This window comes from Macaca thibetana, chromosome 5 (genome assembly GCF_024542745.1).
Source record: "Macaca thibetana thibetana isolate TM-01 chromosome 5, ASM2454274v1, whole genome shotgun sequence".
Lineage (NCBI taxonomy): Eukaryota > Metazoa > Chordata > Mammalia > Primates > Cercopithecidae > Macaca > Macaca thibetana.
In genome coordinates this window covers 40,223,081-40,241,658 of record NC_065582.1, presented here as the reverse complement: position 1 = coordinate 40,241,658, position 18,578 = coordinate 40,223,081, and the positions used below count along the sequence as shown (strand labels likewise).

At 35.5% G+C, this 18,578-nt stretch overlaps 1 protein-coding gene across 3 annotated transcripts in view; it reads right to left on the bottom strand.

The window, feature by feature from the left end:
* The window catches only part of IQCM (IQ motif containing M), a 491,845-nt gene that overhangs the window by 231,912 nt on the left and 241,355 nt on the right, over window positions 1-18,578 (bottom strand). The window lies entirely within an intron of this gene.

The window sequence follows — 18,578 nt, the reverse complement described above, 5'->3', positions numbered from 1 at the left end:
TTCTTATATATATATAAATGGAATATATATATGTTCCATTTGTTCTGTCCCTCTAGAGAACCCTAATACAGTGACCCTAGTAGCGATTAATAACATTTGAGAAAATTGAAGATTTACTACCATTAGCAGATCATCTGTAATCTTGGTAACCTTGTGTCAGCTTTTTCTTTATATGTATATACCTGTTATGTTTTATATATGATAGCCACTTTTTCGAAGTCTTCCAAAGTCCAAAGTCTAGTTCCCTTGCAACTTTTAGCATATAAAAATGCTTTCTTCTTCTTAATGTTTTTATTTCTGCTCTCTCACAAATGGAGTTCCACTGACTGAGATGCCCAGGTCAATTCATTCACCAGGGCTGAGTCTTGCCCCAAAAATGATCTGTACCTACATCTCTGAATCCCAGACTCAAGTTTCTTGATTCTCAGAGTGAATCTCTGACTCACGTTCACTCTGTTTTAGCATTATTTTCTTAGTCTGTTTTATTTAATTTTTATGTTAAGTTGATTTTTAAGTCTTGTTCTGTTTTGTACATGGCTATTATTTTTATTCTCTCAGTAACTGAAAAGTGGAGTATGATTTTCATTACTTGACCCAGCCACGAAGTCTCTGTTCAGTGGTAGATGGCAGGAAAACCCAGTTCTGTCTTTCTGTATTCGTCTTTCTGTAGTTTTTCTTGAAGCTTGTACTACCTCCTGATGTTCTCTATATTGTATGTCATTTGAACACTAGCATAACACCATTTTTGAACATTAGTTTGAATATCATTCAAGAGAAAATTTTGCACTCATTAGAATGGAGATCAGCCCCAGATCAAGAAATTTTCATAAGAAGAATTTGTTGTAGATCTTTTTGACTTCCTGACCTTCCTACTCCCAAGTAGCTGCAATGAACCAGTGAGATTTGTTGAAGCACAGAAAATTGTGCTGTATATTTATTTTTGACCTATATCTAACTATGTATAACTGAGGCTGCTAGTTCTCTTTGTGTCTATGTTTGTAAATGAAAAAAAAAAGTCCTTTTCCTTCTTGCAAAAGGAAATAAATTAGCTTCGTACAATATTCATGTAACTGGAGCTCTTTTGTATCAGTGGCCGATTCATTCTCTCATTCTCTCTTTTTCACTCCCTTGAAAATGTTTATACATTACTGAGCCAAATATATATCATTTTGTACACTGAGGGATAGATATCTTATTAAACAAAGCTGCCAGAAGAGCTGAAGAATAGGAAACAAAGTTTTGTATTTGTTTGTTTAAATTAAGACTGATTTTGAATAGCTTAGAAAAGAGGCAGCTCTGCCTTCTAAGAGGATTTTTGCTTGGTTAATATTATACATTTTAGGAATGGGCATTGATGTATGAGATCAAGTGGAATGCAGGTGAAATGGTAATGATTACTTCTTGCTTGTCCATATCATCAAGATCTACTATGAAATCAAAGAAATTCTGAGTTGACATCTTTTCTCATTTCTCTCAGAGGAAATAAGAGGACTGTTATAGAAATAGTTAAATACCCAAACCAAAAAGTGAGGGAAGGTTTCATGTTCTAACGAGATGCAAATAACAAAGGAATATGTGTGATGGTAAGGTGATGTGTAATGTGTATTATTGAAGTGACAGCTCTAGGTCATTAGAGTCTTCTGGTCTCCTAAGTTGCCTTGAAAGGCACAGAGTTTTTAATCCTCTACTGAAAAGTGTGTGTGTATACATGTGTATGAGAGACACAGACAGAGAGATAAAAGAGACAAAGAAAGAGAGACAGAGACAGACAACAGAGACTGAAAGAGAACTGAAGGTTATTTCGGGTAAAAGTTGTAGTTCATATGAGTGATCAGAACTATATTACGTAAAAAATATGAAGAAATGCAAGCATGTTTACGAAATGACGAATGTGATTTGTCTGATTCTCATAACAATTGAAAAAGAAATGAATTTTATCTTAGATCTGAAACAGATGAACTTTGATCAATACTATATCTCTAGATAACTGGAATGTTAAAGAAAAGACAAGAACAATTTATAGAAGTGAACAATTTATAGACGTCTTGATGGAAAACAAATTGTATTTACAAATAATGAGTTTGAAAAGAAGCTAATACACTAAATTTTGACAATGGTAAATTTTGATGAGCTTAATCATAAAACAGAGAAATGCTTGTAAATCCTTAACTATAAAACATTATATAGGTGGTATATTTTAAAAGTAAAATTAGAATATGATATCACTTTTGTTATACTGACAAACTGATTTTTGATTACACAGTCTGCTCTTAACAGAGGGAAGACCATTCTGTGCCTCCAATATATTTTGCCCAAATATCAAAAAGTTCCTTTTATCACTTAAGTATTCCTTTTATCGTGCTTATGAATCTTTTTTCTCTTCTTTGTGACTTTTTTGCAAAGTTTGGTATTCCTAACATTTAAAGTTATTTCGTTACTTGTGTCTCTGTTATTTCTTTTTTACTCAAAAGGCACCTATGACTTCTGTTCATATTTTACTTCATCTGACAATTTTTTCAATATTTTCCCCACATTCAAGTTCCAAATTTTATTTTATTATTATTATCCTCTTTTTGAGACAGAGTCTCGCTCTGTCACCCAGGCCGGAGTGCAACAGTGCAATCTTGTCTCACCACAACCTCCGCCTCCCGGGTTCAAGCAATTCTCATGCCTCAGCCTCCTGAGTAGCTGGGATTACAGGAGTGTGCCACCACACACTGCTAAGTTTTTGTATTTTTAGTAGAGACGGGGTTTTGCTATGCTGGCCAGGTGGGTCTTAAAATCCTGTCCTCAAATGATCCCGTGCCTCCAACTTTCAAAGTGTTGGGATTACAGGCGTGAGCCACAGTAACTGGCCTCAAGTTGCAAATTAAAAGAAAATAATAATAGTAATAATAATGTCTTTTTAACCTAACTTTTGGGTACCCCAAATGGCTTCAGGATCATACCAAAGATGTTCTTCTTCACTTATAAAAGGAGGGCTGCAACACATGACAACGTACGTCTTGCATGGTTGTTATACAAATGTTATAACAATTTTATTTTTTTTAAACCAAAGATGACTCCTATATATTGGCCCTTATGTTTACTTCTGCATATTAGGACCATTGGCTCAACAGCTTGCCAGCTCCAAATTCAAAATTCTTAGACATTCAGTTGTTTTAAACATGGCCCAAATAAGCATATTTTTAGCCATTTGGAGTCTACTTGCTTTGCCTACACCATGAAATCGCTTCCAATATCTGTTAGACATCAATAAGGCAAATCCGGGGGCTATAAAACACCTCATGCCACTGCTGCTCTTTGGAGCTCAATGACCCAGAGATTCTCCATCCTGTGGTTGAGTGTCATCATCTAGACATGGAAGTCCCCTCTCTGATTTCCCTCTCCCACAGGAGATCGCTACTCCTTCTGGGTAGGGGCTCCATGTCACAGTCTCTGGAAGGCCTTTGCTGGGAGAGACTTCTCATGCAAGCCTATCCATGTGCTGACCAAATAAAGCTTGGTATTGGCTACTGCCACTTCAGGGTCATGTCTTTTTCTCGACCAGAGCCATGATCCTCGACCTTGTTACAATGGTCCTTATTTTTATCTAATTCAATACTGTATTGAGGACTGTCCTGTTTATCAAATTTCAAAATATAAAAACAAGTAACTAATCAAGGAAAAATTTGGCCTAAGTTGAATATATAACAAATAAAATATTAATAAAGCTGGGTGCAGTGGCTCCATGCCTGTTATCCCACCACTTAGCAAGGCTGCGGCAGTGGATCATTTGAATCCAGGAGTTCAAGACCAGCCTGAGTCATAAGGTGAAATTCTTTCTCTACAAAAGCAACTATGAAAAATTAGCCAAGCATGGTGGCACATGCTACCATGAGAGGCTGAGGTGGGAGAATCGCCCAAACCCAGGAAGTCGAGGCTGCAGTAAACCATCATCATACCACTGCACTCCAGTCTGGGTGAGAGATTGGGACCCTATCTCAAAATATACATATACATATATATTTTTACATTTACATAAACATATTAGAAGCACAGTGTGGTATATTGATGGTCAATTAAAGCCTTCTTAAATCCATGCCTTTGCAACGTGATTCTGCAGCCCTACTCATCAAGAGGTGAAGTCTATTCACTTACTCTAGGACTATGAGCTGGTCTTGTGAATCGGTCTGGCCAATAGAATTCAATGAGAGTGATAATGAGCCAGTTCTAAGTATGTGCTTTAAGAGACTTTACACAGTTTCATTCTTTCAGAACCCTACATCTACATGACAATGAGCCAGCAAGTCTCTAAAGGATGAGAAGCCACATGGGGAAGAGAGAAATTGTACCCACTGATGTAAGCCCAGGTCTGGAACAGATCATCATTATTGTTGCATGGGAAATAATAGCTGTTGTTTTAAGCCACTAAGTTTTGTGATGCCATTGGGGTGATAGATAACTGATGCACATACTTAGGTCTATACTCAAAGACTAACACAATAACTGTCAAATTGATTTTTTCAAAGATTTTGTTTCAGAGGTAAATTATCTGCCAAGTTGTGACATTAGAGATGAAATTTTTAAAACCTTGAGGCTTGTCAATGTCCTCCTTGTCAATATGTTCTTATTTCAAAGTGATCAATGACTAAATCCATATGGAAAAAAAATATGTATGTCCTTAGTAGAGGACTCCATTCCTCTCCACTCTGAGATTGTTGATTATTACAGCAAATTTTTGCTAAACATATATTATACAAATCAATCATATCATCAGCAGCTAGTTTCTGCCCAAAGCCCTGCTACAAGTTACAGGTTATAAATTTCATCTTCTGAAAGAAACATCAAAAGAATGGTAGCCTTATGAACAATGCATTTTCTTAACAATTTATAGTAGCAGGAAAAGTCTTATGGGCACAGGTTTCTCAGCTTAAACTGACGTCACAACCATGAACCTGTTAGACTAAGCAAAAGAACTGATTCAGGATTTCAGGACTTTTTTCATCCAGAAACAGAAAACTTCATATGGTATTCTGCTTAAACCCAGATCAACAAATTAAGAATTAATTATCTAGAATTGAATACACTGATTATGTTTCATATTTATTTTCTGATAAAATATGAGAAAGCTTTTTTGAATCAATTTATAAATTTGAATTTGTTTGCCTTTACTAGTACAAACTAGAATGAAATATCCTTTAAATGGTATATAAATGGTTTCAACTAATCCATCAGAACTTGAGGGGAAAAAAGTCCTAATGAAAATGTTCATATATACAATAAATTAATAAATCATTGTGAATAAGTTTATAGAAATTAAGAACACATTTTATTTTATCTTTAAAACAATATAGAACAATAGTTAAATATATACAAAATGCCTCTACTGAGTTCATTATAGAAGTATTTATTTACAAAGTTTTAATAAGAATTGATACTTTTTTCTATCAAAATGTAATTGAAAAATCAAGTTTGTAATCCATTTTCCATTTTAATATATAACATTTAAAGGTAAGTCAGTAAACTAGGTATGGTGGCTCCTATTAAGGAACGTGGATTTAATCCTTACGTGAAAATGATGCCCACTAGGTCCTCCTAAAAAACCAGCTCACTCTTTTCTATATTGCTTAGGGATTGCCAACTAATGGAATGTTACAGGAAAACATATATTGGGAAATTTGAGGATATTAAAAAGAGAAAGGGGTGTTTTTACCACTATATGCAATGTAGGTAAAACCTGGAAGAATAAAATTGGATGATTCCTAATTCCTGACCTCAGTGAAAAAACTGACAAGGGCAATAAAAATCCTGCTACATAAAATCATTATGAAAGAACATAATATGACACCAGGAGATTTATTAGTCTTCTAGACAGAAGTTACTGATATGTTAGTATCATATAATTCTAGTTTTGCTAATGATACAATATAAGCATCCATGTTTTAATCCATTCCTTATTCCACTAATGAAACTGACTCAGTAAAACACCAAGTTAATGATATTGAATAAAAAGTGCTAGAATATGGGTAGAGCATTCAAATAGAGATTTCTCTAAAGAAGACATATAAATTGCCAAAACGTATATGAAAAAATGCTCAACATCACTAATCATCAGGAAAGTACAAATTAAAATCACAATGAGTTTTCACCTTACACATCTTAGAATTTATTATCAGAAAGAGAAAAGACAGCAAGTATTGGAGAGGACACAGAGAAAAGGGAACCCCTGCACACTGTTGGTGGGAATGTAAATTAGCACAACCTTATGGAAAACAGTACAGAATTTCCTCAAAAAATTAAAAACAGAATTTGCAATCTACTCATCTGACAAAGGGCTAATATCCAGAACCTACAAAGAACTCAAACAAATTTACAAGAAAAAACAACCCCTTCAAAAAGTGGGCAAAGGATATGAACAGACACTTCTCAAAAGAAGACATTTATGCAGCCAACAGACACATGAAAAAATGCTCATCATCACTGGCCATCAGAGAAATGCAAATCAAAACCACAATGAGATACCATCTCACACCAGTCAGAATGACAATCATTAAAAAGTCAAGAAACAACAGGTGGTGGAGAGGATGTGGAGAAATAGGAACACTTTTACACTGTTGGTGGGATTGTAAACTAGTTCAACCATTGTGGAAGACAGTGTGGCGATTCCTCAAGGATCTAGAACTAGAAATACCATTTGACCCAGCCATCCCATTACTGGGTATATATCCAAAGAATTATAAATCATGCTGCTATAAAGACACATGCACACATATGTTTATTGTGGCACTATTCACAATAGCAAAGACTTGGAACCAACCCAAATGTCCATCAATGACAGACTGGATTAAGAAAATGTGGCACATATTTACCATAGAATACTATGTAGCTATAAAAAAGGATGAGTTCATGTCCTTTGCAGGGACATGGATGCAGCTGGAAACCATCATTCTCAGCAAACTATCGCAAGAACAGAAAACCAAACACCTCACGTTCTCACTCATAGGTGGGAATTGAACATTGAGATCACTGGGACACAGGAAGGGGAACATCACACACCGGGGCCTGTTGTGGGGTTGGGGGAGCGGGGAGGGACAGCATTAGGAGATATACCTAATGTAAATGACGAGTTAATGGGTGCAGCACACCAACATGGCACATGTATACATATGTAACAAACCTGCACATTGTGCACATATACACTAGAACATAAAGTATAATAATTTTTAAAAAGGCAAGAAAAAAAAAATACCATTCAATCCAGCTATCTCACTCCCGGGTACACATCCAAAGGAAATGAAATCAGTTTGTCAGAGACATCTGCACCACCGTGTTCACTGCACCTTTATTCACAATAGCCAAGATATGAAATCAACGTAAGTGTTTGTGAACATATTGAAAAAAGAAGATGCAGCATATATACACAATGGAATACTATGCAGTCATACAAAGAAGGAAATTCTGTCATTTGTGACAACATGGATGAACCTGGAGGACACTGTGCTAAGTGAAATAAGCTAGGTACAGAAAAGCAAATACCACATGACCTCACTCATTTTTGGAATCCAAAATGTTGATCTCATAGAAGTAGAGAGTAAAATGGTGGCAAAAAGAGCTGGAGCATTTGGGAGCAGATGTTGGGGAGATGTTGGCCAAAGATATAAAATGGTATTTACATAGGCAGAATAAGTCCAAGAGATCTATTGTACAACATAGTGACTATAGTTAAATATATTGTATTCTTGAAAAATGTGAAGAGTGTGGAAATAAAGTGTTTTCACCATAAAAATGATAACTATGTAAAGTAATGTATATGTGAATTAACTCGATTTAGTCATTCCACAATGTATATGTACTTCAAAACATCATTTTGTACACAATACATACAATTTTGTCTGTAAATAAAAATAAACAATGAGTAAACCAAAGAAAAAGTTGCTGAACAAACTTATACAGTCACAACCATGCTTTATGAATGCATCTTGATCACAAGATAGGGATGAGAAAGCAAACTAACAACTTAGCTTCCTCCATCATGAATTAGTAGTATATAATATCTTATAATCAAGGGGAATAAGCACCTGCTACCCTGTGATAAACAAACACAGGTAATTCTGTCTAGCACTAATCTCCAAAATAATTAGAATCTCAAGCCCCCCTCCAGCTTTTTTTTATAAGTTATTACTGAATCTATAACCAAAGAATGACTTTTAGCTCTCATTGATATATGACCCTGGATGGGAAAGATAAACATTAGTCGGTCATTTAGTTTTTGACCACCTAACACATTCCAAGAATAGTAATAGTATGCAGACAAGCAAAAGGGACTGGCTCCCTTCACATTATTTCAGATTTATACTTATTTTCTGGATATAACAATTTATCTATTGCTGATCTTTTTCTTTTATTTTCCTTTTATTAACAGATTTTTATTTTTATTTTATTTTAGAAAGAGAGTCTTGCTCTGTCATCAAGGCTGGAGTGCAGTGGTGCAATCACAGCTCACTGCAGCCTCTAACCCCTGAGCTCAAGTTATTTTCCTGCCTCCATCTCCCAAGTAGCTGGGACTACAAGTATGCATCACTATGCCTGGCTCATTTTTCTTTTAGTTTCCAGCAACCAAATCTGTCTTCATTAAAGTGTCTTTCACTTAATTTCAAATCTTATATCTCTATTAAAAGATACATATATGTATATACATAAAATCTCCCTTCCAAAATGAACATCCCATATTTCATCTGCATTATATTTCTTAACTTTGGAACAATAATTTCTGAGCATATTTTTGTGAGAACCACACAATCAGAGTGCCTTGAAGGTTTCATCGTGTTCTCAAATAAATTTTTTGTTGTGATTAATTAAAAACACACACCTGGCAAAAAATGATTAGAAACATACATACAGAAAAATGTTTCAATAATTATTTTAAGTTAAAATAGAAATAAGGCACCATTTTTCACTTCCAAATTTAAAAGGAAAACCCTGCAAACCTAAAGAATTCCAGAGAAAGTTTGGTTCAAGATGCATTTCCAACGTTATTCTCAACTGTGTAATCTACTTGGAAAATAGATTGACTTGGCAATATGAATCAAGAGCATACAACCTAGTAATTTCCTTTTTGGAAATTTCCCCTAAGTATGAAAAAAGCGATATGCATGAAGATATCCATCCACAGTTTCATTTATAGTAGAAAAAAATTAGAAACAGATATCTAAGTAAATTGTGTTAGAGCCAATCCATAGACTATTATGAGGTCATAAAGGTGTTGTTTATGAAGATTACATAATAATTTGAGTAAACGCTTGTCATTTCAAAAATTGATATTAAAAGAATAAGGATATTAAATTACATGCATTACATAATTGTAACTTTAAAAAAGATATATGTATATATTTATATACATATCTATAAAAGACTATTAAACCATGCCAAATACTATTAGTGGTTATATTAACTCAGTATTTCTAAATCAAGAATGGATAGGAATCACGACCATTATTTCCAAGGAACTCCTATTCAGGACCTTCCTTCAAAGATTGTTTCATTGACTCCTTCAGTAAAACTGATGCAAATTCCTGATTAGATGTTGGGTTATAAAAAAAAAATTAGGTTGTAAAGAAAAATGATAATTTGTTTCTTGTTTTCTAATTTTTTCATATTTCCTGAAATAGGCTAGCATTCACTGTGTAAAGTATAATAATTAAATCCATTAATATCAGCAGTAGTGGTAGTAACAATCTTTCATTAAGCATTTATATCAGACATACTTTCTCCTTCAATCTTCAAAATAGTATTGTTAGGGATGGAGGCAGTGACATGCACCTGTAATCTCAGCAAGTCAGGTGGCTTAGACAGGAGAACTGCTTGAGCCCAGGAGTGAGAAACTAACCTAGGCAACCTAGTGAGACCCTGGCTCAAAAAAAAAATCAAAATTAAAAAAAAATAGTTTTATTGGATAAATATTATCCTGATTTTATAGATGAGATAAAGTTATAAGTAGTATAGCCATAATTCCAAGCCCTCTTGATTGTGTGTGTGATGAAATCAAAGGAGGACAAAATTATGTCATGACAACAGAAAGACTGGTATTGACAGTAGCCAATCCTCAATAGTTAGGATGCCTTGGGTAACTGGCTTGAGGTTTTCATTCATTTGTTTGTTTCAGGAGTATTGAAAGATGCAGTCATATCACAAATACAGAGAGACTATTAAAGAAATGTTCAGTTTTATGCCATGGACTTTATGTTCATTCTTTGTATAAGAATGAGTTGTAGATGAGATATGGGAAATGTATTGTGACTGTCAGATACATGGAGACTAAGTGACCTCCTCTGAGTTAGAGAATCATAGTAATTATTCTTTGCTTACCCTCCAATGTAATTTTTAAATTTATCTTTCTTTACCATGTCCTAATAGAATTTTGATATGCAGTAAATTGTCATTTTAATAGACATTTTTAGCCACTAGAGAGTTTCCATATGACTCTTTTAAAAATTCTCATGAAAATAAAAATGTGAGTCATTAAAGGCAAGATCCAAAACAAGTTTTCATCATAGAAGAGACCACTTCACTTGTTTTCATGCCAACTCCTACTAATGTCACTCTAAGAATGAGAGAAAGAACAGGGCTGACTGGCTGCCTTTTACTTTTTCATTTGAAGTTTGACAAATCTATGCTCAAAGCATCAAATCAAATAGTTCAGAGAGAGAAGAGATCATTATGCAAGATTACATGTGAGAAAAGATACAATAAGTTAATTAGTAAGTTAATCATGTCCGAACACTACACCCTGAGCTTGGCAAACATTTGAACAGGGAATTTCCTTTCAACTGCTAATGCTTATACAATAATATATATTAAACACTAAATCAGTTTTAGAGTTTGGTTCAGATATTGCTACTAATTAGTTTTGGCTGATATTGAAGTATTTTGTATGCTCCATTTATAAAAGCACTGTTTGCCCATCTGTTCATAGGTTGAAAGTGATTAAGGATACTTATTTTGGCTGTTGTAAAAGCCAAATACTTTTCAAGCTGAAAATTTGTGACAAAACCAGATCAGGTTGCCAAGTTCAGAAATATATGAAAAGAGATCTGTGATGCCTCCCTCCCCCAATTCCTCTTCCAACCTGCATTATCGAAAAGTAAATATCACCACTTTCCTGATTAGACTAGCATGCCTGCTTTGTCCAAATGCTTTGCAATTTAGTTATAATTTACACAATTTACTCTGATTTGGATCTTCTGCTACCAAGCTGTGTCGAGGGCTTTCGTTTCCTGTACGTGCAGCCTTGAAGTAGAAACATGTGATACTCTTGTGCTTTGAATGTGGGATTTGAAAGTAACTTGAGTAATGAGTGGAACAAGTTTGTGGCCTACTTTAAACCCCTAAATGATTTCTGTTAAGTTTGAAAACAATGCATTAAATTCAACATGGGTGATATAGATTTTTAAGGGGAGGGATGTAATACATGCTCGTGAAATCCATCTTTTGTCTCCTTATTATTTTACTATTCCATTTCCAAATATTCCCAAGGGTTCAGTACTTCACGCTAGTAAAACCTGTTCACTTCAAAAATCAGAGCAGCATTCCTGGGACTTTCTAAAATAAGATGCACTCCTCCTGAAGTGGAAGATAATGTCACTTTAATTCAGGCAAATTTTAAAAATAGTTTAAATACCTAAAGGACATGTAATTCTTGGGTGCCTTCTGTTCTCTTTTTGTATCCCAATCATTCCTCAAAATGCTACTCCATGCCAATCCCCCCAAACAAGTGCCCTCCTATTTTTGACTATTTCTAGGTCCACGGCAATCTGTTTAACTAGATCATATCAAAAGATGGAGATTGATATCCCATTTAAAATCTCTAAGAAAATTTGAATTTCTGGGTAGGATACCTTTTACCACCTATATAGATCCCTAGTTAGAACATTTCAGGTAGTAAAATGCTTAAGGCACTCAATATGGGAGAAGAGAATCAGGCATGGGTGCGGGAGGCAGAAGACGTTTTCCAGGTGCATGATATCATGTCTAAGGAAAGAGGGGTTTTATTGTTATTACTGCTACTACTGCAGCTTGGTTTCAATTTTCCAACAGATTTTCCTCAAAACAAAATAGAGACTTTTAAAATTCCAAATTCAGTTCAAAAAACACAATCATTTCTTTCCTCCTGGCATAGATAAACATTCTGTACGAGCACTACTTATTATAAATTAAGTTGAAATTATCATTTCACGTAATGGAAAAGCAAAACCAGGAATACTGTTTTTATTCAAATTTAATCAATTCTGATTTTCTCTTTCCAACTTTTCAGGTTCAGGGTGTACATGTGTAGGTTTTTTATATGGGTATATGGTATTTTGTGTTATGGAGTTTTGGAATACAGATTATTTCGTCACCCAAGTAATAAGCACAGTACCTAAAAAGTTTTTTGATCCTCACTCTCCTCCTACCCTCCACCCTGAAGTAGGCCCTCGTGTCTATTGTTCCCTTCCTTGTGTCCATGTGTACTCAATATTTAGCTTGATTTGCTTTTTTATTATTATTTCGGTAGCTTTAAGGGTACAAGTGTTTTTGGTTACATGGATGAATTGTATAGTGGTGAGGTTTGAGATTTTAGTGCACCTATCACCCAAGTGGTATTTGGTTTTTCATTCCTGTATTAATTTGCTTAGGATAATGGCCTCCAGCTGCATCCATGTTTCTGCAAAGAATAGGATTTTGTCCTTTTTTATGACTGCATAGTATTCTATGGTGTACATGTACCACATTTTCTTTATCTAGTCCACCACTGATGGACATTTAAGTTGATTCCATGTCTTTACTATGGTGAATAGCACTGCCATGAACATACATGTTCATGTGTCTTCATGATAGAACAATTTATATTCCTTTGGGTACATACCCAGTAATGATTGCTAGGTTGAATGATAGTTTAAGTTCTCTGAGAAATCTCCAAATTGCTTTCCACAGTGGCTGAACCAATTTACATTCCCACCAGCAATGTATAAGTGCTCCCTTTTCTCCACAACCTCACCAGTATCTTTTATTTTTTTACTTTTTAATAGTACCCATTCTTACTGGTGTGAGACGGTACCTCATTGAAGGTTTGGTTTGCATTTCTCCAATGATTAGTGATGTTAAGCATTTTTCATATGCTCATTGGCCACATATATGTCTTACTTTGGGGAAAATGTCTGTTCATGTCCTTTGCCTACTTTTTAATGGGGTTGCTTGTTTTTTACTTGTTGATTTAAGTTCCTTATAGATTCTGGATATAATACCTTTGTCAGATGCATAGTTTGCAAACATTTTCTCCCATTCTGTGGGTGTCTGTTTACTCTGTTTATAATTTCTTTTGTGTGTAGAAGCTCTTTAGTTTAATTACGATTGATTCGCCAATTTTTGTTTTTGCAGCAATTGCTTTTGGAGTCCTAGTCATGAAATCTTTGCCAGGGCTGATGTCCAAAATGGTATTTCCTAGGTTTTCTTCTAGAATTTTTTATACTTTTAGGTTTTACATTTAAGTCTGTAATCCATCTTGAGTTGATTTTTGTATATAATGAAAGGAAGGGTCCAGTTTTAATCTCCTGCATATAGCTAGCCAATTATCCCAGCACCATTTATTGAACAGGGAAAACTTTCCCCATCGCTTGTTATTGTTGGATTTGTCAAAGATCAGATGGTTGTAGGTGTGCGGCTTTATTTCTGAGTTTTCTAATCTGCTACTTGGTCTATATGTCTGTTTTGGTACCAGTATCGTGCTGTTTGGTTACTGTAGCCTTATAGTGTAGTTTGAAGTCAGGTAGTGTGATTCCTCCAGGTTTGTTCATTTTGCTTATCATTGCTTTGGCTATTTGGGCACTTTTCTTGGTTCCATATGAATTTTAAAAGAGTTTTTTCTAATTCTGTGAAAAAGATACTGGTAGTTGATAGGACTAGCATTAAATGTGTAAATTGCTTTGGGCGATATGGCCATTTTAACAATACTGATTCTTCCTATAAATGAGCATGTTTTTCCATTTGTTTGGGTCATCTTTGATTTCTTTCAGCAGTGTTGTGTAATTCTCATTGTAGAGATCTTTCACCTAACTGGTTAGGTGTATCTGTAGGTATTTCATTCCTTCGGTGGCTATTGTGAATGGAATTGTGTTCCTGAATTAGGCTGTCAGCTTGGACATTGGCGAATAGAAATACTAGTGATGTTTGTTCATCGATTTTGTATCCTGAAACTTTGCTGCAGTTTATCAGATCACAGAACCTTTAGGCAGAGGCTATGGGGTTTTCTAGGTATAGAATCATTTCGTCTATGAGAAGAGATAGTTTGACCACTCTAGTTATTTGGATACCTTTTATATCTTTATATTCTCTTGCCTGATTGCTCTGGCTAAGACTTCTAGATTCTGATTTTTTAAATCAAGTTAATATATAATGCATTTTAGGGAACTCTCTTTAACCTAAACATGTTGGAAACTCCATTTTATTGTACCTACATGTTTTACTGGTAGGATACTGAAAAATATTATCATTGAAGTCAACTGAAATAACTAGGGTTTTTATGCCAAAGGTGTGATGAGGGCTGATTTTTCAGTGGCACAGTGACCAGAGTTGTCAGTTTTTATCTATGAAAAAGGGAACACAGTAAATTGCTCTGCTCTTCATCCCAACACAGTTATTTATTCCTCTTGGGATACTTCTGCTCCCAACCCAAACTCTAGTCAGTCATGGAGAAGAGCTGACTTTACCTACTCCCATCCATCTCTCTCACCTCTGCTCAAAAAAGGGTGAAAGATAAGATACTTTATCCCTAGAATAGGGACTTTAGATTACAGGGCTCCAGAAAATAAATAAATGTCCACAATTAAGGTGATTCTAAAAACAATTTCTAATATTATACTCAATGTTTTATTCCCAACCATGTATATATCAGGGCCTACCATTTCCAAAAGATTGGGGATACCCTCAAGCAGGAACACACAGAATGATGGTCAGGCAATCATAGGCAAAGCCTATTAGAGAAGTAGAATTGTGGACAGTCTGAGAGTAACCTGGATTAGAGACAGATAGGATCCTTTGGCCTCCTTCCCCATGCTTTTGCCTCTCTATTCACCCTCTTAATGTGTTCCTCCATGAAAAAGCAATTGCAAATATAATTTTCCCTGCCGGAGACTTAATTCATTCTTATTGCACTATCAGGTAGGATTACTATGTTTTAAAGAAGAGAACTTATGTGTGTTCTGTTTCTCTATTCTGCTTGCTCCTCCTTGGGCAATTTTCTTCTTATTACATGCAGGAGTCGCACCTATACCTTCCTCTTGAACCAGGCCCAGTTGTCCTCTTTCCCAGCTGCTGATTTCCTATAGTCAGTTTCCTTACTCTCTGCTACATCCTTCAGCAGAAACTAGGGGAATTATGTGTGTCCCATGCTTACAAGTGAGGAAGTACACTCTTGACTTTTCTAGAGATGAGGCCATTTCTATTCCAGGGGAGAAAGCAGAAGGCCCCGATTCAGCCTGTAGCTGAAGCCAATATGTGCTCAGCATACCAGAGAGCCCAGCCATCAGTAACTGGTTATTTTGTGTTCTCTTTGTTCTGCCTATCAGAGCAGTGTTTTTTTTCCATCAAATTAGGCTAGATTGGGAAACTAGTGATGCTGATGTTCTGATTCCTTGTGACTAATGCCAGTGTTACACTCTGGACATATTCAGAGGCCTGGGCTACCAGCAGTTCACTGCCTGACCCTGCTGCTGCTTCAGCATCTCTTGAGCAGCTCTCTTGGGCAGGACCTTTGCATAAGAGGCAATTGCTTGCCTTAAATTTGGTTATCTTTATTTTTGCCTCATATCACTGAGAAGCAATCCTAAAGAAAACAGGCCTAGAAGACTTAAGGTACAGCTAAATAACACTTGATTTGGAGGTATATGGGGGAGTTTGGAGATGGTAGCATTTTCAGGAGTTGCAGTCTCTAGCAGCTGCTTTTGAAGACTTCATCCTATCCCAAGATCATGACACTGAGATATCATCAAGGTAATTAACTATAGCTCTGTTAACTAGCTAATCATAGCAGAAAGCAACTAAGTCATCCGAGGAATTGACAGAACGAGGAAAGTAAGTACTGGACACAGTTAAGTATATTCCCTAGCTTAGTACTCAAAGTGTGGTCTGAGTACCAGCTGATCAGTATCACCTGAGAGTTTATCTGAAATGCAGTATTTCAGGCCATTTCGATTCTGTTATGTTCAAAAAGAATAACCATCAGACTAAAAATGATAGAACAGATACTGATAGGAGAGAACTGAAACACAAGCCACAAAAGATCTCATAAAGAAAATTGAGACTTCTTTTAATTAGTTAAATTTTCTGGGCTCAGGTGAATAATTTTCCATAGACATCTGCAGATCTGCTATCTTTGAGAAACAGGAAAATAAAAGTGATGTGAGAATTCTGGAGAATGACAAATGTCCTCACCTTAAAAAAGAAAAGAATAAAATATTGTAAACTCTAGACCAGTAAATTAAATCTCAGAGTCTATCAGTTATGAATTGGATGTTGGGTGAGGACTTAACAAATGAAGCAGTGGTGCCAAGAGCTAGAATGTACATAAAGAGAAGAAGCCATGCCATGCTAAATTTATTTTATTTATTTTAATTTAATTTTGTAACTATTTTGCTTTTTCTTACTATATTGCTAGACCAGGAAATAATTTTTGATGTGTCTGAATTTCAGGTAGGCAATTTTCAAGGTTCTCATAAAATCTTTGTAAACAAGGTCGGGAAATACAGGCTGATTAGGTGTTATTGAGTGATGAGAGGGACTCCATCATTTCTAACTGAGACAAAGAATACAGTAGAAAAGGATGGAAAAACTAACACATAACTATTTCAATTTTTAAAAGTTGTTATGGGATATTCCAGCGAAGATGCCCAGGAAGCAGTCTGTAATTTCTAGCTTGAGATGAGAACTATACATAGATGGAAGATAAAGAAAATTCATTATAAAGCAGAGAAAATATATTAAAAGGGTGATTCAATAATTGAACAAATATTTATGTACATATTTATATTACTACTTGTGTAAGGTGCTATTCTAATGCTGCAGATACCCTGTTGAATAAAATACAAAAAACTTCCCCTGTCCCCACTGAGCTTATATTCCAGTAGAATAGATCAATAGTAATCACAGTAAGCAAGTTAATAATAGAGTATGTTAGAAGATGACGTGTGCTACGGTAAAAAATAAAGTAGGATTTGGTGGTTGGGGAGTTCTGGCAGGGATCGAATACGCAATTTTAAATAGTATGTCATTGCAGGTGGAGGGGTTACTGAAAAAATGACATATAGTAATTATCTGAGGAAAATGTGACAAGAAGCTAAGTCAAAATGTAATAAAATTACTTGTAAAGTACTTCAGTTCATATATATATATACATACACACATATATATATTTGTGTGTGTGCAACTACACAATAATTTCACTATGACCTTGAAGACGTTACGTATCTTACCTCCCTCATTGTAGTTATTAACACTATTTTATAATGATCTCCAGGTCTATCTCCTTTCTATACCCAGAATCCCTGAAAGTGACTACTTTTCTTTGTATAATAGATGAAGAGAGAAAGAAAGAGGTAGAGAAAGAACAGGAAGGAAGGAGAAAGGGAGAATATATTGGTAACACATTAGAATATCTGATAATTTCTCAGGCTCATCTTTTTTTCAGAACTCAAATCAATATGAGTTATTGCCCTTGGGAAGTTGACCCCCAAAGCTGACATGATGGGTTTCACGAGTTGATGTACAGGGTCTAGGGTTGGGTTCCACTTTACATTGTGCTACTAAAATTTTACTTGAAATACTGTGTTCTTTCTTAAGCATCATATTTTAATGGGGATATTTTTTAGTACAGTGAGCATCTGTTTCTTTCCTCTGTCTAGCACCTCCTATTCCTTTCGAGAATTGAACTTCCCCACTCCAGTCATGTGACTCTCCCATGATTTGTCTAGGGCTGGTCATGTCTTCCAAGGTGGGAAGTCAGCCAGAATATTTCTGTGTGTGTGCGCGTGTGTGTGTGTGTGTGTGTGTGTGTGTGTGTGTGTGAAGAGAAGAGGAGGGGCGGGGTGCTTCCTGTTTTGGAAGGGGGAAGTTTGGTGGGGGATTGTTTGTTGCTTTTGTTTTTGTTTTTTATTTTTTGTGGTAATACAACACTGCCATTTTGGTAAGAATGAGAAGTGAATTAGATACCTGGGAGCTACCTATTTTCCTTGCTACATGGAGAAAAATTCTATAGAAGGAGGAATAAAAGCCAAGCAGAGATTAAAAATGAGAGAAAAGACAATGCATCCTGAAGACATTACTTGAGTCCTTGAGTCATCTGAGCCCAAGATGCTAAACCAATACAAAGAACAAAGAGCGACCATATCCTGCCCCCTTGTAATTCCTATTTAGATGGGTCAGTCAAGCCCCATTTTTGTCCAAGATAGTTTGAACTACCATCCAATGAAGATGTTATATATACATATATAGTTGAAATAGGCTAAGGGGATTAATCAGAAAAGAAAAAGTTGGTAAGGAGGGGTGACTTCTAGAAGACCAAGGGATAC